We start from the raw sequence: 21,184 nt of genomic DNA, 5'->3' as shown, positions 1-21,184 counted from the left end.
AGAGCTTGCTTCTCAATCACCAATTGCACAGTGCATCCCATTGCAGAACCACTGAATATTTGATTTCACCCCACCCTCACATGATTAAAGATCACAGGAGACTCTCTTACAGTCCCAAAAGTCACTGGTGACTTCAAGATTCAGATTTCCAAGACTCAGTTAATTTCAGCTCTCCTAAGTTAATTCTAACTGTGAAAATTACACATCTTCTTTTTTCTCTGCAGCAAATGTTCTACTCAGTCTCCTAACTGCAGCCCAGGCAACCCAAGTGCAGGTTTACACTGATGGAAACTTCTCCCTGTTTTCCAGCAGAGGGTGTGTTTACCAGGATCTCTGCACCCTACCAGAGCCTGTTGTCAGTATAGTGAGGGCAAATCATAACTCTGAGTTCTGACAAAAGTGAAATCTGGAAGAATTAATAAGTGTTCAATTTAAGAAAATGTTAAGTAAGTTTATCCTGCATTCCCACACAAAGAGGACAACAGCAATATATTCCACAACAGTAAAGCAAAATCAGCACAATTATCCCAAGTAAACTAAATAAGAAGGCTTTCCATGAACTGGGTAATTGTTAAAAGCAAGCTGATATGTGGTCACTAGCCAATTCCAATACATGCCTAGAATTAGAATACTGATCCAGATCTTTACATTAGCCATCCCTCTTATTTCTTCTGAGCAACAGCCATACATCACTGGTTGATTCTCAGGAATAAGCAGGGTCTGTCTAAATTGCAGAAGAAACTCAAAAACAACAGATGAGACTAGAATCTAATAACTGGTGTATCACAGTTTTTGAAACAACTTCTCTCTCTAGCTTCCATTTTTACCAAAGACAAATCACAGTGGGACCAATTTGTTTGCCATAAAGTTTTAATCTTATTATATTTGGCCTGATTATTTATATAAAGTGCAGCAAAAATAATTATTTGCCACATAGGCTCTTTTTAAAATTGGTTTTGATGGAACTTTAATTTATAAAGAATCTCAAATTAGGCTTCTTAAAGCCTTGAGTCAGCCACAGATTTATCTGTGCCTGAAAATGTCTGTAGAAGTTGGGTGCATTCCTTTCTTCTTGATGTCCCAAGATAACTTGGGGCTCCTGGGCCTGTCAGAAAGTGACATTTTCACTTACCACAGGTCAGGAACCCCATACAGAGACTGCATAGACAAGGAATGAGGTCAGTTTTCCCAAGTAGCTTTCATTGGCTCTGTAAGTCAACTTTGATCCTTTAAAGCAGTCTGTTTGTATCTGAAAGCACACCATTCTAGTCAAAGCCTTCAAAAAATAAGCAGTTTCTTTAATTGTGTCCTGTTACAAAAGAAAAGATTCTTACTGCACTTATGTAAATAACTGTATTGATATTAGTTAAGAATACTCCCAAATAGTTTTCAAATTCTGGAGAAATCAGGTAAAAAGAAAGACATGCTCCAAATTTTGTCTACAGTAATATACTTTATTCAATTGTTAAAAGCAGTTAATACTTTCCAAAGGAAAAGTGTTCTTGACTCTGAAAACCAAAACAGAAAGGATCAGCAATGTTTTAAGCAAAAAGTCATAAAAAGATTGTTTTGATCTTTTATTAATTTAGTCCATGCTATTAACTCTTGTTTTGCCTGATATTGGGCCACATTCCTTATGAATATGTTAAGTTTCTATGAGAATCCTGGAAGTTTTTTGTGTTTTCTTTTCTATTTCAATGGCACAATTTTCTTTTTCTTTTTCTTTTTTTTTTTCCCGCTGAGATGGAGTTTCCCTCTTGTCGCCCAGGCTGGAGTGCAATGGTGCGATCTCGGCTCACTGCAACCTCTGCCTCCCAGGTTCAAGCGATTCTCCTGCCTCAGCCTCCCAAGTAACTGGGATTGCAGGTGCATGACACCATGCCTGGCTGATTTTTGTATTTTTAATAGAGATGGCATTTCACCATGCTGGCCAGGCTGGTCTTGAACTCCTGACCTCAAGTGATCTGCCTGTCTGAGTCTCCAAAATTGCTGGGATTACAGGTGTGAGCCACCATGCCTGGCTGACTTTTGTATTTTCAGTAGAGATGGCAGTTCACCATGCTGGCCAGGCTGGTCTCGAACTCCTGACCTCAAGTGATCTACCTGCCTTGGCCTCCCAAAGTTCTGGGATTACAGGTGTGAGCCACCATGCCCAGCCAATGGCACAATTTTCAAAGTTATCAGAGGCTTGCATTTTAGAGTACCCATCAGAGTCCTATAGCTGATTATAAACCACCTTTTGAAAAGGATTAAAAACAAGACAACAATTGTCTGTGGGTGACAAAAGTCTTAGGACAGCCAATTAAATATGCAATTGACAAAGAAATTTGGTTACCTCTGTAGCACACAATAATGTAACATAAGAACTATAATTATAACTGATAATGTACACTAAGTCATATCAGAATTATAGGAGTTTTGCATAATTTTGGAACACATACCAATAACACATTTATATAAATATAGCCCAAAGAAAGCCAAATAGTATTTTATATTTGACAGTGCTTCTTGTATGATTTTAATACACCAAATAAGCCAAATATGTCACTTTTGGATTTTAGGGGACCTGATATCTAAAAAGACTAATCAGATCAGAAAAAGACTTACTTTAGAATTTCATTTTGGAACGTTCATCAAATATAAAAGGTTTAAACAGTTGATATTACAAAATAGAATCCCAGGTTACCATAAAGCATTTATTTAACCAAAATGATAACTCAAAGAGTTCAAAAAGGTAAAAACGTTTACTCATTGATATAGGGCAGACTTGGGTTTCCAAATGATCTGTCACATTTTTTCACCCTTAGTTTTCCTATAGTTTATTTAAAAATCAAACAAAAATCTTTCATTATCTTGTAATATTACATGAAAATCTTATTCAAGAGAGAAAGCCAAATTTCACCTTTGCATTAGTGTACTGTTAATATTAAACCCAATTCTTAATAAAACTTTATAGACAAATCTTCCCAATCTTAATCAGTTTGACCATAAGGTAAGATTCTCATAAACCTTTTATAACCCTTTACAATTTTCTGTTACAGAGCAGATCAGTGCTCTAGAAAACTCTGCCGTGCTTTTTAATCCTAATGTTTAACTTACAAAAATAATAATAATAATATCCCTTTAACTTTAGCCAATGTTTACACACAGAATTTCTTTTACAATGTTAATCTTTCATATACCTTTCACAACTTGCTCATACTTCAGCTTTTTCCTATTCAACTTAAAACAATCCTTTAATCCACTAAAGTAAGCAAAACAAAAACAAAAACAAAACAAAAACAAAACTGTACTCCCATGCCTTCCTATAATCTTTTACCAAAAACACATTTTACTTTCCTTACATATCTTGTATATAAAACTGTTTCTCCGGTAATCTCAGGTACATATGTTACAGTGCTAACTCTTAGTAACTTTTAGTTTTGATTAAAAACCTGACATGGTTAACTCCACATGTCCCCAGGCCTTACCTAGCATCTAATGTTCCAAAGCAGGTAAATTGAACAATTACCAAAACTCCGAGAAGCAGTTTATGTTGTTTAGTAGAAAACAGTATCAAACCTGCCTAATTTAGACCACATGTCGAAATTTTGAAGACATTTTTTATTTTATCAATGATCTTTAACACTATCTTTATTTCCCAAAGATTACTAAAGTCACTTGAACTCAAAGGCTTTAAAGTTGCCATTTTTCTGACAATATATTTGATTTAAGCACTTATTTTTCTTTAAACCAATGAATTAGAGCTCTTTTATATAAATATCACACACAGAACACATTTAAATACACAGAACACATATAAATATCCAGTAGTTGTAGGATTTTTTTTTCATTTGTCAGTTTTTAAGTTTTTCCTTCAAGCATGCAGCTTCTAGGTCCAAATAAGGAGGCACAGCTGGAAGGCCAAACAGATCTCCAAAAATCAAGAATCCCATATTTATACCAAATACTGGATCCCCCAAAATGGAACACTATGCGACCAGACAGTGCAATGCTTTCACCAAGCATTTCACTGCAAGGATGTTCCCCAAAGGCTGGTGGCCAACCTAAAGCAAATCAGCCCATCCTCCATTCACAGGTGGATGCCCAAGAGCATGCTTTTTTTCATTTAAATGTGAAAAGAAGTAAGTATTGGCCTGTAGTAATAACCACTCATGTAAGTAACTGCCATCCCTAAAAGTATACATCCTACCTAGGTAATACACACCAATGCTAAAGGTTCTCTCACAATGCAAAGTAATTTCTGATGCCCCCAAAAGTCACAAAGGTCAGGTAATGTGAGGTAAAACAGAGCAGAGCCTTGGATTCTGAGGGGTCTTGTCTGCTTACAGTTCTGGGGGTTCCATGAAGAAAACAGAGGTTTCTCCCAAAATGAGGTCTGTGACACCTTCTGTTTCCTCCCAAGGAGTCCCAGGCTGTCAGAAATTATCTTAGGTCCTCTAATATGGGCATTAAAGGGGGCAAAAAGACAGAATGGAGAAATAATTCAGATCACTGAGAAGAAAAACAAATAACAAACATACAAAAAAAACTTTCTCTTAAAAAAATAAGATCCAAGAAGAAAAAAATCATAAAGCTCTTTTAAATATATATATACACACACATATATGTGTGTGTATATATATATGAATATGGAATATCCATTTTTAATTAAGCTGACTTTTGATTATAGAGGTCCTTTTAAAAAATCCTTTTAAATCCCTTAATACCACACTCTAGCCAGGACAAATAGCCAACATCTCTGGCTTTTCAGCCTTTTTTTAAAGGTATTTTCCCCAGTGAAACCAACAGGCCTTAACCAAGGTTATAACTTAACCATGGACACAAGAGGTGTCTCCAAAAAGATGACAAGCAATTTTTACAAGACCCAGCATTACCCCTAAGGTAGCTCACAGAAAAAAAAAATTCAAATGAAAAAACCAGAAGCTGTCAGTGCAGACAAAAAGAATAAATGACAAAAGTCCCAGAAGTAGCAAACTGGAAACCTCTCATTCCCTAAGCCAGGAACTGAACCCAGGCCACCACCATGAAAGAACAAAGGCTTAGCTATTGAGCCACAGCCTGAAACAAGCACTGTATTGCTTTTCGTAAAAGGAGTCTAGGGAAGTCAGTTTTGAGCTTACAAAGGATATACTTTTTGAAGGGAAAAGGAACAGATATAAATCTGAGAGGCCTTCAAAGGAAACAGATTCTAGAATTAAAAGTCAGTATTTCTTGCAATCTTACTGAAAGCCAACCAATACTTTAAGACAAACTTGTTTTAACATAGGGCACCAAAATTTAGATAGACTATTATAAATAAATTTCCTGGCTGGGCATATGAGTTGGCTCACGCCTGTAATCCCAGCACTTTGGGAGGCCGAGGTGGGTGGATCACTTGAGGTCAGGAGTTCAAGACCAGCCTGACCAACATGATGAAACCCCATCTCTACTGAAAATACACAATTAGCCAAGCATGGTGGTGCATGCCTGTAATCCTGGCTACTCAGGAGGCTGAGACAGGAGAATCACTTGAATCCAGAAGGCGGAGGTTGCAGTGAACCAAGATCATGCCATTGCATCCAGCATGGGCAACAAGAGCAAAACTTCTTCTCAAAATTAATTAATTAATTAATTAATTAATTTCCTTTCAGTTATGGCTATGTCTAAATTTTAATTAATTCTCTTTTATAAACTTTACCATGACTTACACAGGTCATCTACAACATGCTTGGACTTTCTGATTTGTCCTATATTTCCTTCTTCTCTAAACAGTCATTCTACCTTAGGACAAGAATTTACCATATAAGATCCTTTCTCATAAAATTTATTTATAACCTTCTTGACCAAAATACATCTTCATATTCATAACTCTCCTCACATCTCTCTCCACTACTTATTGTTTTTTATTTCTTTCTACTTGTTTTTATTTTCTTTCTAAACTCGTATTTTAAACCCCACATATAAATGACATCTGAATTGGCCAAAAAGAATTTATTTTCGCTAAGAGCATATCTTCTTTGGCACATTTATACAGAGTTATATATGAATTTTTAGTAACTCTAAATTTTAGCAAACTTAAGTTACATGAGCTTGAGAAATGCTTGGACTTATTTACTTTTTTTATGAGCACTCTTTAATTTATAAGCCAATTTGGTACCCTGTAGACACAATATATAACAAGATAAATGTACATACACATAAACACATCTAGACATTTATATACACACATAAACATAGATCCAATAGCTTTTATCTTTCAGCTCTAGCCATAATGTAGAAACGCAAATGCACTATTTTATAAAAGATAGCTGGACCCAAATTATTTCCCTGACAAAACTGGGACTTATCCAAATAGCTAAACTTTGTTTGCTAATTTGAATTTGCTCCAATTGCCTAAAAGGCACCCTAGTGATGAGTCCTTTGGGACTCACCACTGTCCCTTTGTCTAACAAGGATCTCTACTAGACACAGAAGTTTTTCTAAGTGTAGGGAGAGTCCAATTATTTTCCCCTGCAAATTCCCACCTCCTGGAGCAAAAAATTAAATGAAGTGACAATAAGAAAATGCTTTTACAGAAAATGATAATTTTAGAGTAGAAAACAAGAAAAGGCAAGACTAAGATTCCCCTTGGGTGGGACTCTAACCCACAATGCTAGAGGGGAATGCCACTGCCAAACACCCTGGAGCATCCAAATGCCACAAAACCTGGAGAATCAGCTAACAAGGGTCCCCACACCAAATGCCAAAAACCCCAGAGCATCTGGGGGATGGCCAGTAGTGAACCCCAAAAGTATGAGACCTAACATAACTGGAGCTACAGAACGATGACTCTGGTGTCCCATGGTCAACACAACAGGAGAACTCTCACAAACAAGTGTCCTGCCTTAAACAATTGCCAAATAGCCAAGGCAAAGACAACAAACATGAAATAAGCATATCAGCCCGAAGAGCAGAGAAGTCAAACAGCCAGTCATTAGAAACTAAAGACAGGCCAGGTGTAGTGGCTCATGCCTATAATCCCAGTACTTTGAGAAGCTGAGGCAGGCAGATCGTTTGAGCCCAGGAGTTCAAGACCAGTCTGGGCAGCATGGCAAAACCCTGTCTCTACAAACAAAACCCACAAAATTTAGCCAGGTGTGGTGGTGCATGCCTTATAGTCCCAGCTACTCAGGAGCTGAGGTGGAAGGATCACTTGAGCCTGTGAGGTCCAGGCTGCAGTGAGCCATGATTATGCCACTGCACTCCAGCCTGGGCAATAGAGCAAGATGCTATCTCTAAAAATTAATTAATTAATTAATTAATTAAAAAAAATTTTTTAAAAACTAAAGAGAAAAGGTCTCAGAGAAGGGATGACAAGGTGGGTTGCAAAAGATGTGACCAGCCAGGCATGCTCCCATCTGGGGCAACCAGACAACAGGAGGCCGCTATCAGGCTGCTAAGCCAGAGGCCTCACAGCCACTTTCTCATCTGTCCAAAATAAAGAACATTAGAAAGGACAAAGGAGCCAATTTGAAGGGAAAAAAATGTTAGCAAGCTGAATCTGGGCAAGGAGAGACTCACCCACTAGTGAAGCCCACACAATGCCAATCAGTCTTAATTTAAAGTCAATGGGAGGTCACCATTGTCCTGTCATTGGTCACCAGACAAGATGTCATAGGGTGAACCTCAAAATTGGGGTTCGAGCTGGGAGGTCACAAAGGTTCTTGGCTTCATGCAGGAAGGAATTCAAGAGCAAGCCAAAGAGTAAAATAACAGCAAATATATTAAGAAAGTAAAGGAATAAAAAAGTGGCTACTCCATGGGCACAGCAACTGCATGGCTGCTTGAGTGAGTATACCTATAGTTATTTCTTGATTGTATGCTCAACAAGCAGTAGAAGACTCACGAGTTTTCCCTGAAAGGGGCAGGTAATTCCCAGGACTGAGGGTTCCTCCCCTTTTTAGACCGTACAGAGTATCTTTGGTCATTGCTATGGCATTTGTAAACGGCCATGGCACCGGTGGGAGTGTCTTTTAACATGGCAATGCATTATAATTAGTGTATAATAAGCAGTAGGGATGACCAGAGGTCACTTTCATCACCATCTTCGTTTTGGCGGGTTTTGGCCAGCTTCTTCACTGCATCCTGGTTTTGCTGGCTTATTTATTTATTTTTGAGACAGGGTATCATTCTATCACCCAGGCTGGAGTGCAGTGGCCTGATCTCAGCTCTCTGCAGCCTCCATCCTCCCACCTCAGTCTGCACCCCCAACCACCCCTCAGACCAGTAGCTGGGACTATAGGCCTGCACCATCATGCCCAGCTCATGTTTTTAAAATTATTGTTTGTAGAGATAAGGTCTCACTACGTTGTCCAGGCTCGTCTTGAAATCCTGGGCTTAAGCAATCTTCCTGCCTTGGCATCCCAAAGTACTGGGATTACTGGAATGAGCCATCAGACCTGGCCTGCAACCTGTTTTATTACTGGGGTCTTTATGACCTGTATCTATCAACTCCTGTTCCAACTCCTATCTCTCCTGTGACTACAAATGCCTAACCTCCTGGGAATGCAGCCCAGCAGGTCTCATCCTCTTCTTACCTAGGCCCTATTCAAGATGAAGACACTCTGGTAAGAACTCCTCTGATGCTAACTCATACAATGGAGTGAGCCTAATGGGACTCAATGTGTTCCATCATTGACTTTGGAAGCTAAAATATATGTGCATGTGATTCCTGAGTAAACTAGTTTAAAAAAAGAGAGAGTAAGAGAGAAATTCAATGTATTCCTGTACTGCTGTGTTTATCCCTAGTTGAGTTTAGTTTGGTTGGAGAGGATCCAGAAGATAATAGCCTAAACAAAGTTTTTGGTGGTGCCTAATCATGCATTTCTCCTGTAAGGTGGCCTGCTTTGCAGAAATCAGATTTCTGCTTTATTGAATGCCACCAGGAAAATAAGAGAGGAAGAAAACACAGAGTAAAAGGTGGAAGGCTCCTAACAGGAAGGGGAGTGGGGTACGTAGAAAACAAAATAAGAGAATGAGAAACCATTATTTACTAAGCCAAAGTTTGCATGTACATGCTGTGTTTGTGAAGAATAACCCTTAGAGATTACTTAGAGTTGATTTTAAGAAGTGGCAGTTGAGGCTCAGAGAGGTTTTGCAAATGACCCAAAGTCACACAGCCAGTGACAGAGCCAGGATTCAAACACAAGGTCTGTGTGATACAAAGGCTATGCCCTCTCCACTTCACCATATGGTCTCTCTCAAGGGAAGGTCAGTGTTTTAGCCATATCCCACCCCTGTGTGCCGCCTGCCTGACTATTTCCTAGGGCAAATTACACTTCCTCCTTCCATTTTCCTCCTTTGCTCACCATAGCAGGAGAAACACAATTACAGTGCTGTGAACCCAAATGCAATTCACACAACGCTGACTGGCTGATGGCCTCTGAGGATGCTGTCATGTGTCTGGGATGCAGGGCTTCCATACTGCTGCGGTGGCAGGCACAGTGGGCCCCAGAGCCAGGCTGACCAGCCTGATTTACCACAATTAGCAGTAACGCACGCTTGTGTGTTTGTACATGTAAATACCAGCCTCCCACTGACAATCCACTCAGCAAACTTCAAAGAAGGCCTCCAGAGCCAGCTTGATGTCTTTGGTTTTATCACATTTAGATCCCATATTTCTTTGGCAAGACTTGCCAAAGATGCATCTTTAAAGCATTCTTGAGCTTAAAAGAAGGGCTCACTGCTTTTCCTGTGCAGGCTCTAAGCAGTGCTTTGCCCTCGCCAGACACTCCCAGATTTCCTTCAGTGCCTCCAGATACAGTGGACCCTCTGCCAGGAAAGATTATTTACTGACATATAAAGTGGCCAATGAGGCCAGGCGTATTGGCTCACGCCTGTAATCCCAACACTTTGGAAGGCTGAGGCGGGCAGATCCCTTGAGGCCAGGAGTTCGAGACCATCCTGGCCAACAAGGTGAAATCCCATCTCTACTAAAAATTTAAAAAAAGGAGCCAGGCATGGAGGCAGGTACCTATAATGCCAGCTACTCAGGAGGCTGAGGCAGGAGAATGGCTTCAACCCAGTAGGCAGAAGTTGCAGTGAGCCAAGATCTTGCCACTGCACTCTAGCCTAGGTGACAGAGCAAGATTCCGTCTCAAAAAAAGTAGGCAATGGAAACAGGCCCTCTGAGCAAGCCATCAGGAAGCAAGAGAATAAACACGTTTGTTGCTTAAGATTCCAAACTCCCGTCTCCAATAACAGTGGCTCCCTGGGTAGAAATCTAGGCCTGTTTGCGAAGTTTCTTTTTTTTCTTTTTTTTAGATAGAGTCTCGCACTGTCGCCTGGGCTGGAGTGCAGTGGCGTGATCTCGGCTCATTGCAACCTCTGCCTCCCAAGTTCAAGCGATTCTCCTGTCTCAGCCTCCCGAGTAGCTGGTACTACAGGTGCCCAGCACCATGGCCAGCTAATTTATTGTATTTTTAGTACAGACAGGGTTTCACCATGTTGGCCAGGCTGGTCTCGATGGCACCCTGTTAAAGAGAAAGGATACTAGCTGCAAAAGCATTTGTTTCTCTGTTTCTGTGACTGTATATGTTGGTCTCCTTTCACCAGATGTCTGCTCTCCTTTCACCAGATATTTAACCACGGGAGAATAAAATGACATATCCTTTTGAATGTCAGCATACGAGTGTGACTCCTAATGGCACAACCTTAGGAGTAGCAGTAGCAGTTTGAGCTTTCGGCTTGAGGTCACCAAGACCCTGACATAGGTGTCCTCACTCAGAAACGAGAACACCAATACCCCCCACTACCTTCCTCACAGGCCTGCTCTGATAATATGTTCACTATGTAAATGCAAATCATTAACAATTCACCCGCCTCGGCTTCCCAAAGTGCGGGGATTACAGGCGTGAGCCACTGTGCTCAGCGTGTTTGTGAAGTTTCATGTCATTACTTATCTATAACTCAGACAGGTGACTCACGAATAATGGCAGTGCTTGCCCCACAGGGAGGTAATGAAGAAAAATGGGAAAAATGGGGACTTTCCTCACCTATCAGACCTGTAGTGAGGCTCTCTGGGAGTGAATCTGGCTGTTCCTGCCACTTTTTCTACTCTAAATGCTCGTCCTTAATTAGTAACTGCTATTCCAGTGCTCATCTAAAGTCAGGTGTGCAAATATAAGTAATTGAAGCCACAAATTCTGAGAAACATGGCACTACTAAGAATCCATGAGAACAGCCTCCTTTGCAGAGAAGAACAATAGATTTCAACCAAATCTTTTTTTCAATCATGATTACTTCCCTCATGCCAACTACATGTTGAACTTCGGCCCCCATCTTCAATAATCACAGCTCAAAAAGCATTTGCCATAACTTAGAGAAACAAACTGAGAAAGAGATCCCTGCTCTGTTGACTCCAAGGCAGGTGACTTGTGCTTTTCCCCCATCCTCTTGGCCTTCTTATGCTTTCTCTCAGAAGAAAGGATGGAAATCACATTGGACTAGCCACTGATCCCAAATCTGACACTCTTTCAAATTCTCTGAGCCTCAGTCTCTTCTTCTAGGAAGCACTAGTAAGGCCTGACTGGTTGCTTGCCTTGTGGCATTATTTTAAGGACTAAATTATAGAGTTTTAATTGAAAGTGCTTTAATTTTCAAAACTTTTTCTGCAGACTCCCAAGATATTTTAGATCAGCTCCTTCAACATCTCCTTAACTAAGAAAGTGACGGATGCCCCAGAAGCGACATGACTTGCCCTGCACCTCCTGCCTCCTGGAGACATGGATCTGAACTGTGATTCAGCCCACACCAGCAGTCCACTCCCATGACCCTGTTACCTACAGTCTGGTGTAGCTATAAAGACCATTCAAAGATGAGCCAACATATACAGTCACAGAAACAGAGAAACAAATGCTTTTGCAGCTACTATCCTTTCTCTTTAACAGGGTGCCATCTCCTGCCCTTAAAACAGCACTAAAGAGCCATTGAACACGACTGTATAACCCAAGGCAGTGTAAAGAGACAGCAGGCGATGCAAGGCTCTATTTCCAGAAGGACTAAGAGCAAGACATTCTTCTCCTAAAGCCAGAGAGCTTGCTTCTCAATCACCAATTGCACAGTGCATCCCATTGCAGAACCACTGAATATTTAATTTCACCCCACCCTCACATGATTAAAGACCACAGGAGACTCTCTCATAATCCCAAAGCCACTGGTGACTTCAAGATTCAGATTTCCGAGGTTCAGCTAATTCAGCTCTCCTAAGTTAATTCTAACTGTGAAAATTACACATCTTCCTTTTTCTACGCAGTCTCCTAACTTCAGCCCAGGCAACCCAAGTGCAGGTCTACACTGATGGAAACTTCTCCCTGTTTTCCAGCAGAGGGTGTGTTTACCAGGACCTCTGCACCCTACCAGAGCCTGTTTTGTTGTTTTGATCTCCCGGAGCTCCATCAGACATTCCAGTAAGGGGAGGAGGCTGGAGTGTTTTTACACAGGAGCGTTTTATGGGACAATCTGGGCTCATAAACATGGGTGCTCTCCTTTCACCAGATATTTAACCACGGGAGAATAAAATGACATATCCTTTTGAATGTCACCAAACGGGTGTGACTCCTAATGGCACAACCTTATCTTGAGGTCACCAAGGCCCCGACATAGGTCTCCTCACTCAGAAACGGGAACACCAATACCCCCCACTACCTTCCTCACAGGCCTGCTCTGATAATATGTTCACTATGTAAATGCAAAGCATTAATAACCAAGGCGAAACACAACACAAATTTCCACGAAATAAAAATGCTGTCTTCCAGCAATTCTTGTAGCCTCACAGGAAAAGAAAATCAGTCACGTATTACGGTCCTACAGAGCAAAAAATCAATCAATCAATCAATCAATCAATCAATCAAAAAAAAGCACCTCCTAATGCCAGTACTAGCTTGGAGTCTCCGCAAAGCCCATTCTCACAGCGGATCGCGGTAGTTCTTGCCAGTGGCCAGCAGATGGCAGTGTTGGTCGAAGGACGTGCGTCCAGGGGTTGCGACACAGACGCGTCTGCCAGGAATTCTGAGCTCCACTATCCCAAATCTTAACTTCCAGTCTCCCCCTTCCTTAGGCTGTACTTTTAGCTTTCGTGGCGACCTCAGTTGAAAGCCCGCGGGGTTTGAGCAGAAATACGAAAACTGCTGTTGAAAATGGCTAAATCTCCTCGGGACCCAGAAGAATTCGGGGTAGGCGGACATCTCCCCATCGTCCCCATCACCATCCCCATCACTGGGAGCGGGTGCGCTGGGACAGCGGGGCTTCAGGAAGGAGCCGGGAAGACGACGCTGCCGGGCCAGGCCGCAGAGACTCAGCCGGACTCGCTACTCGGGTTCTGTAAAACCCACGCTCTCGACACCTCAGCATTTCCGCCCCCTCGGGGCGGGGGACCGCCTTGGCCGCGACGCCGTTCCCGGGCTGCGCTGCCCTATCTGTCCGCGCGACACCGCTGCCCCTCATAAACCAGCCTGGCGAAGGCCGCGACGGCCGCGCAGCCCGGGAACCGCGGGCGCATTAGAAACGACTGTTCCCGTTGCACAATAACGCAGGGTCGTATAACAAACAAACAGCAACAGGCCGCCCGAGGGGAAAGGGAGCTGGCGAGGGGCTGGAACGCAGAAGACGGCGCCTGTCCCCCGAGAACGCACGGGACCCATCCTCCTCCATCCTCCCCTGCTTCTCCCACATTGAACTAAAAGGACGCTCCATTCTCAATCCAAACCCAGCGACCTCGGCCCCCTCTCGTCCACCCGGCGCTTTCTGGGCCCACACAGAGCCTGCGAGGCGTCCACTGGCGGCCCGGAGGAAAGGAAAGGTGACCCAGGTTAGCCTCCGCTCCGGGCCCCCGGGGTTCCAGCGCCGCGCTCCACTGAGATCCGGGCGCCGACCGCCCGGGGCTGGGGAAAGCGGGATGCGCCCCCAGAGCCCACTAGAGGGCGCGACAGCCCCGCGAATCTTACCCGGCTCGCCGGCCCGCTAGCCCACAGCACAGGCTCCTGGTCCCCGACAGCGCTGCCGGGAGTGCTGCGCGCAGACTTCACCCGGGAGGCTCTGCGCTCGGACAGTCCAGCCCCAGCCACCGTCCGGTTTCTGACCCCGGGATCCAGAGGAACACTGCGCGGTCGGCTCGCCCTCCCGCCTCCACCACGCCCTCGGCGGCTCGGTTGTCCTGGGGTTGGTGGCGATGCCCAGCCGCTCCCGGGACCTGCGTCCGCGCGCGCCGCACTCTGTACCTCAGAGCTGCAAAGGCCGCCGCGCCCCAGGCACAAAGCTCGGCGTTTGCATTGTTTTCAACTGAGACCCGAGAGGGGGCCGGGCAGGGTGTGGGGAGAGGGGGGAGAGCGGGAAGAGAGGCCGGGCGGGTGGGGGAAAAGGGGCCGAGGGGTTTAGGGTTACAGGCGCTCGCCAGCGCCTCCTATGGGCACGAGAGCCGCCCGGCAGTGGGTAGCGGCTCACATGGAATGCTGGAGAGAGCTAGCCTGCGCCCTCTCGGCATTTAAGAACTGTTCCTGGCCCGGCGCGGTGGCTCACGCCTGTAATCCCAACACTTTGGGAGGCTGAGGTGGGCGGATCACCTGAGGTCAGGAGTTCGACACCAGCCTGGCCAACATGGTGATACCGTCTCTACTAAAAATACAAAAATTAGCCTGGCGTGGTGGCGGGCACCTGTAATCCCAGTTACTTGGGAGGCTGAGGCAGGAGAATCGCTTGAACCCGGGAGGCGGAGGTTGCAGTGAGCCGAGATCGCACCACTGCACTCCAGCCTGGGCGACAGAGTGAGACTCTGTCCAAAAAAAAAAAAAAGTGCCCTCTGGTGCCAGCTTGCCCGACACGCGCCTTAGCCGCCTCTGCCCCCTGACAAGTCCGCGCCCACCCGCGCTTGTAGCTACCCTTTCGCGGGGGCCGAGAAACTGCAGCAGGAGGCAGGGAAGGAGGCGCCCCAAGTCGGGGTTCCCATTATTCCCTCCTACAATCTACTTTTTCAGCCCATCCCGGGTTCGCTCACTGATCAGTTTAAAACAAAAGGAAATGCCGCCGAGCCACTTCAGCAAACGACAACCATCTGGCAGAAACTGAACTAGGGCGAAGTTGGGAGAAGCCATTTGCCCCGATCCTGTATCTTGCGCCCCAGGCGAGACCGAAAGATTATCTGCCGCCCCAAGGCTGATGCTGCGGGTGGACCCGGCGAGTTAGACCAGGGGGACCCTGAGACCCACACCTTTCGGTCACTGATCAGGCTTTTAGCTCTTTTCCTAGAATTGCCACTTTTCCACCAGCAACGTATAACCTGGTCGCAGCTCCCCGGAGGTCAGAGGGAGTCCTTTCCCTGCGGGGTCTGCAGGAAGGCGCTGGCCACCACGTCCCCAAAATGCGTCCCGCCGCTGCGCGCCGCCCACGGTCTGTCCCCAGGAGGCACAAAATGGGCCCGCCTCGGCGCCAGACGTGTTTGCAGCTGGAAAGCCCAGCCCAATGCCCCTCCCCCTGCATCCCTCCTCAGTCCGCGTCCCGAGAGGAAACTGGCCCAGGGGCGGAGAGCTGGGAGCCTGGGCTCTCCTTCAAGTCCCTCTCGATCTAAGGATTTAAACAAGAGCCAGGGCACCGGGGGCTAACGACGGGTTCATTCTTGGCGTCCCCCCACTCTCGTTCCTCCTCACTCTTGTGAACGAGGTCCAGCTGCACTTGGCTCAACCCAAAACTGTGCAAGCTCCGAAGTAGGGCCTGACCTGTGCGTCAAAGCGAGGCTGCTCGGCCTCGCGCCTGTCGGGAAGGCGAGGCAGGGCCTCCTCATAGTGAGGATTGTGGAAAGGAGGAGGCCGAGGAGAGAGGGAGAAGAGGGAGGGGATGCAATTCGGCAGTGCGGGGGTCCAGATTGACCAGATTAGGGGTCGGGGGTGGGACAGCGCGGCGGCTGGTGAGGTGCGCACGCCCGGGACCCCTTCCTCCCCTTCTGTGGCTGAGGGATGTTTGTTGGGTGAGATGCACTGCGGAGGATTGTCGTGCCTCGTTTGCCCTGGATGCCTCTCCCTGCTCCAAAAATCTGTCTAGTTCTGGTCAGGAGCGACCGCGGCGAGGCGAGTCGGTCCAAAACATTGAGCAATTCGGCCTCGGAGCCAAAAAGCCATTTCCCACACCGCCCAGCCCGGGGCTTTTCGGACGTGGGGCGGTCGGGACCTGATAGGGGTCCCATCCATGCTTGCCTCCCACCCAGGGAGATGGAGTGAGTGACAAGTTCTTCCAGGCACTCTTTGCGCACATCCTGAGGTCTTAGCAGAACTGGGGGAGCGAAGTGCGGGACCGGCCCTCTGGCTGCAGGAGGGATGCACAACGGACAGCCGGCCTGGGCAGCAAGTCCCTCCCGACCAAGACTCTAGGCCAGGTCACCGGCAGTTCCCGCACACCTGGCCCGGCCCCGGCTCCTGGCTTCCTCCGGCAACCGGACTCGGGTCGGGCCACACTCCTTGTCGCTCCGACCTGGCCGTCACCCTCTCGGAATAGAACAGCTGATCCCACATATTCAGAGTCAAACGGACGCAGCCCGCTCCCCGGACGCAGCCGGGCGGAGTTAATCGTGTATAAACCTTGTTTCCATGGGGGTAGACAGCAGAGGAAGGAGAAGTACGCACAGACGGCTCTGAACCCGGCAGGGAGAAGAATGGAGAAAAAGGGCGACTAGAGAGGACCGAGCAGCGCTGGGCGAGCGCAGACGGCAAATGCCGTGCACCCCCGCGCGGAGAGGGGCGCCGGGTAGGGGATGCCCAGGGCTCAGTTGCCCGGGGGAGAATGTAGTTTACCTCCCACCTTTTTCTTACCTGCAAACAAATTTCCCCAGTTCCAAGTGGTCCCTAACTTACAAGAAGTTCGACACTTTCCTGGAGACCTTTCCTCTCTTCCTGCCTGAGGCCAGAACTGAGCGGCAGCAGAGCCCCGGGCAATGCAGAAACGGTTCCACCGAGGAGGGGGCGCAGGGAGACGGGCGGGGGCGGGGGCCACGGCGCACAATGAGGACCCCTTGGTGTGCGGTTCGAAATTCCTCAAATCCCAGTTGCTGGAATGCGAGGCGACATCGACTTCTTCACTCAGGGCCAAATGTGTTTGTCATTATTCCAGACCGCCCGCCCGCGCTGCCGCTGTCGCCCCCGCGCTAGGGCGTGCAACCCGAGCGTACAGCCGAGCAGGCACCCGCTCTCCCTAGCACCTCACTGACCCGACAAACCCCTCCAGAGCGCCCCAAACCCTTGCCCACGCCCGCGCCCCTCTGCTTGTCCCGCAGCCGCGTCACCGCTGCGCCAAATCTGGCCCGGACTCTCACCCAGAGCAGCGCCGTCCAGTAATTACGCGCATTCGACCGGCTCCATGTGCTGCAGGCCAGCACGGAGGTCCGGTCTCCAGCCGAGCCCTGCCCGCCTCCTGCGACCAGCAACCCCTTCCCGCGCCCCCCTCCGCGCTCCCCTCTCCCCACCTCCCCTGGTCCCCCAGCCGCGCTCCACACCACGGGCTGCAGCGCTGTCCCGCCAAACCGCAGGCGAGGAATGAAAACACTCATTTAAAACCTGTCGCCTTCCAGGACCCACTGCCAAGAAGAGGGCAAACACCTCTGCCTCCACCCCCAGTTCCTTGGTGTTCGGCCCAGTATTCATGAACACCACCCCCACTCCCAAAAGAAACCTCAAAAATGTAAGCCTAAACAATTTCTTTGGGAGGCCATAGGGTTGTTAGAAAAACATTGTTTTTTAAAAATAGGTCTGGAAAATGTGTGTTTAAAAAAAAATCCCTAGACTTTCTAATTCTATGGTTATCTCCCACCCATCCCCAAGTGAAGTTTATTCCGAAAAAAAAAAAAAAAATTCCTCTCTGGACACACATTTGGAATCCAGCTCCATTTTTTTTTCTTGTCGCCCAAAGTTTGAAGTTACTTCCCTTTCTCCAGTCCCAGAGTCTGATCAGGGACTTCTCTTATAAACAAAAAATCATTTTTTCTTCTTCCTTACCTTCTCCTATGTTATTCCGCAATGAATGTCCCACACATGGAGTAAAGAGCGTGTCCACGGCCTCCAATGATCTGTTGTAGTCTCCTCCTCTGTTTCTCTCCCTGTAGCTCCAACAGTAACGGGCTCAAAAACCGCGTTTTGTAATTGATTCAATGTTATAGTCCATCCTTCTAAAACTAATCATTTGCTCTAAGTAAATAGCTGTCAGGAAATAAGCCCCCCCCCCCCGAACCTTGGTCTCTTCAAAATAAAAGTTTCGCTCAAACTCCCCTGCGCTCCGAAGCTCCCAGTCTCCAGATTGCGCCTTCGCTTTTTGCTCTTACGCAATCAGGGGGTCCAGTCCCAACCCCCAGACTTCGACAACAACTGGGGGGCGGGGAGAAGCCGACCAGATGGGATGGGGGGGTGGAAGGGGGAGGTGTTGGTGCTCTGCCGGGAAAGCGGTTTTGTGAAACTACAAGCAGCCCATCATTTCCAGAATGAGTTTGCCTCCCCATTTTGGGGTTATTTTCTTAGACTGCTATAGTTTTGTGTTCTCTTTGAAAACAAGAAAAGGAACATACAAAATTGCATTTAATACCCAGAGAGAATATAAATCTAGAATCAAGAAACGTCCCTTCTACAAACTCGGCCCAACTAGAAATAGGGCCCTCGGGAGAAATCTCCAAGCGGTTGCGCGGTTTTGAACTAAGGGTCTTTTAGGGGAAGGGCTAAGGGCTATATAGTTGCTAGTTCTTTAACGGGATTAGGCAAACTGTTGAGTCCAATATGACAACGATGAGTTTTTGTTTTGTGTGTGGGGTGGTGTGTGTGTGTGTGTGTGTGTGTGTGCAAGACTGGGTGGAGTCTGAAATAGGGTACAAAGAAAAGAGGGTCTGTGTAGGTTTGGAACGTTCTCCGATAGAACGACCTTTACTCCCTTTAAGTCACTTATCTGGTCGTGCCTTTGTTTTGGGGGTTATCTGGGCGAGGTTGCCCTGGCTTCTAACTCGCATACAAAAAAGTTCAAGCTTGGGCGTTTGGGGAATCGTCCCGCCGCCTCCGCGTCGTGGGAGAGGGTGCCTTTTGATTCTCCCTCCGTTCCCTCCCGCCGAGTGGGTCGAACCCTACGAATGCTTCGGAGTTGACAGCTGAGCCCCAAACCCTGCGCCCAAGGCGCGAGGCCAGTGTCGGGAGGAAACGATCCTGCCGGCGAGGGAAAGGGGGCGCTGATGCTCCAGAAACCAGACCTGGGCAGAGTGGGGCTTCCCAGCGACAGCGGGGGATGGGAGCGCGTTCACCTTTCTCGCTCTCTGATTTTTGAATTCTCTTGTTGGGGTTGGGGGTCATCCTTCATCCTTCTCCCTCAACCCCACCCCCACACAAGCACTCTGAAAATGGCCAAAGTGGCCAGGTTGGGACTGGCACGTCCAACAGCCGTCTCCTCCTTCACCAGGAGTGGACACAGTGCAGTGGACAGAGGAGAGTCACAGAGAAGTACTCCAACGGGCGCGGTGCTGTGTCTAATTAGGACAGGATCTTGGGGTATCAGCCTCGGAAATAGGGCGCCTGGGGCTGCGCTGGGGGCCCCATTGCCCCAGCTCTTCTACGCGACCTGCTCTCGTGCATCTTCAGCTCGGGTGACTGCACAGCTCGCTATTACTTCCACATGTTCCTTCAGGAAATCATTGAAGGCAAATATATGAACAGCCCCTTGTTCGGAATGCTAACAGGATACCGTAATGTTTGTAGAAAATGAGCGGGACAAACGATTCCCCCAAAAAATCAGAGTGCGGAATAAAAGGCAAACGCGGCTGCTGGGCTTCTTGCTGTTAAGAGAACCGGGTTTTTAGGCGAGTTGCCCCAGAGGGTAGGAGGCGAGACAGAGAGCCTACCCAGAAGGACTGCTTTGTTTCGGAGACACTGCTAGCCCGGTCAAGCCAGGGTCTTCCGTCCGCAGGGCCCCAGCGCTCTCCGCCCACAAATGGTAACTTCACAGTTCATTTCAGAGCAGTTTAATGGGGCCCGAAAAGCAGCCCGGGCGGGAGTGGCTGCAGGCAGCGACTCCTCAGGAGTTTAAAGCAGAAAGCAATGGATGAGCAAGCGAGCACCCAGTTGTCCTTCTGGTAGTAATTACCTGCCTAATTTGAATGATGCCTTTGTTATGACCATTAACAAACATTTGTTAAAGGTTTCCATGTGTGACATTCTGGAAGGTTTAAAGGCCTGAGGAGCTGACTCCGGGGATAGTGCCCCGGTGGGGGGTGGCGCAAGAAAGCAAATGGTTGGGGGAAGATTTCGCGGAGAGACTGTGCAAAGAAGAGAGGTCAACATCTGCCTCCTCTGCAAAACAAAATAAACCCAGTGGTCAGGAGCAACCTCCGGACAGGAGACCCTCGAACCGAGGCGGTTGGTTCCTTAAACCGAGTCCTGCCCCTACAGCCCCCGCCCCTACCACTGCTCATAGGCGGGTTTGAATCCTGTTTTCCGCCTTCTAAGGCTGGTACGAGGCTGGTTCGGGAGAAGTCGGGTCTGCGCCCGGCAGTCAGTCCGGAGCGTCGGGTGAAGGCGGGGCGAGTTCTTGCCGCGTTCTCCCAGTGTTTGTTCTGAGATCCTTCCAGATTGGTCCCTCGACGCCCTGGGTCCGGGATGGCCCCGGAACCGCAGGGGGCCAGAAAGCTTGCCCTCCTGAGGCGGGCTGCGGGTCTTTTCTCCCCTTCCTGTGCTTCTGACTGGGCGCCGTGCGGGAGGTGGGAGGAGGGTACCAGGCCATCACGTGTACCCGGAGAGGAGCGACCTGCACCGGCCTGGGCAGCTCTGCGCAGATCTCAACCCGCGCCCGGATTCTAATTTTCAGCCTCTTGGGGTTTTTTGTTTTGTTTTTTCCTTAAGGGATTATCAAGGGGTTAAGAATGTGGGTTTTCTCCCCAAACGGGGAGTCGGGGAGGCTGCGTGCGGAGAGGAAGGAGGCTCAACTCCCGAATTGAGCCGGGCCGGGAAGTTAGGAGAAAAGGGTAGGGACTGTGACAGTTCTGTCCTCGGCCTTGCGCATCTACGCCAGCAGGCGACATGAAATTGGGAGCAAGGGCATAAAAAGGTGCAGTCGATGAGCTCACCTTCAAAAAGAGGGCCTCGTAAACTTTTTACAACCAGATCAAAACGGTCACTATAAACAAAAGCAAAATCTCGCCGTGCCTTGCCCTGCCTCCAGG

General features: G+C 47.5%; 1 protein-coding gene across 2 annotated transcripts in view; it reads right to left on the bottom strand.

The window, feature by feature from the left end:
- Window positions 1–18,266, bottom strand: part of PDGFRA (platelet derived growth factor receptor alpha) — a 64,433-nt gene extending 46,167 nt beyond the window's left edge. The window contains exon 1 of one of the 2 annotated variants that reach the window (XM_050790525.1): window positions 17,994–18,266. The gene's annotated coding sequence lies outside the window, so the exon portion shown is untranslated. Of the gene's footprint in view, window positions 1–15,223; window positions 15,366–17,993 lie in introns of those variants that run through there. The other variant, XM_050790526.1, reaches the window with a different exon arrangement.
- Window positions 18,267–21,184: the final 2,918 nt, after the last annotated feature.

This window comes from Macaca thibetana, chromosome 5 (assembly GCF_024542745.1).
Source record: "Macaca thibetana thibetana isolate TM-01 chromosome 5, ASM2454274v1, whole genome shotgun sequence".
Taxonomy (NCBI): Eukaryota; Metazoa; Chordata; class Mammalia; order Primates; family Cercopithecidae; genus Macaca; species Macaca thibetana.
This window is presented reverse-complemented; position numbering and strand designations above follow the sequence as displayed.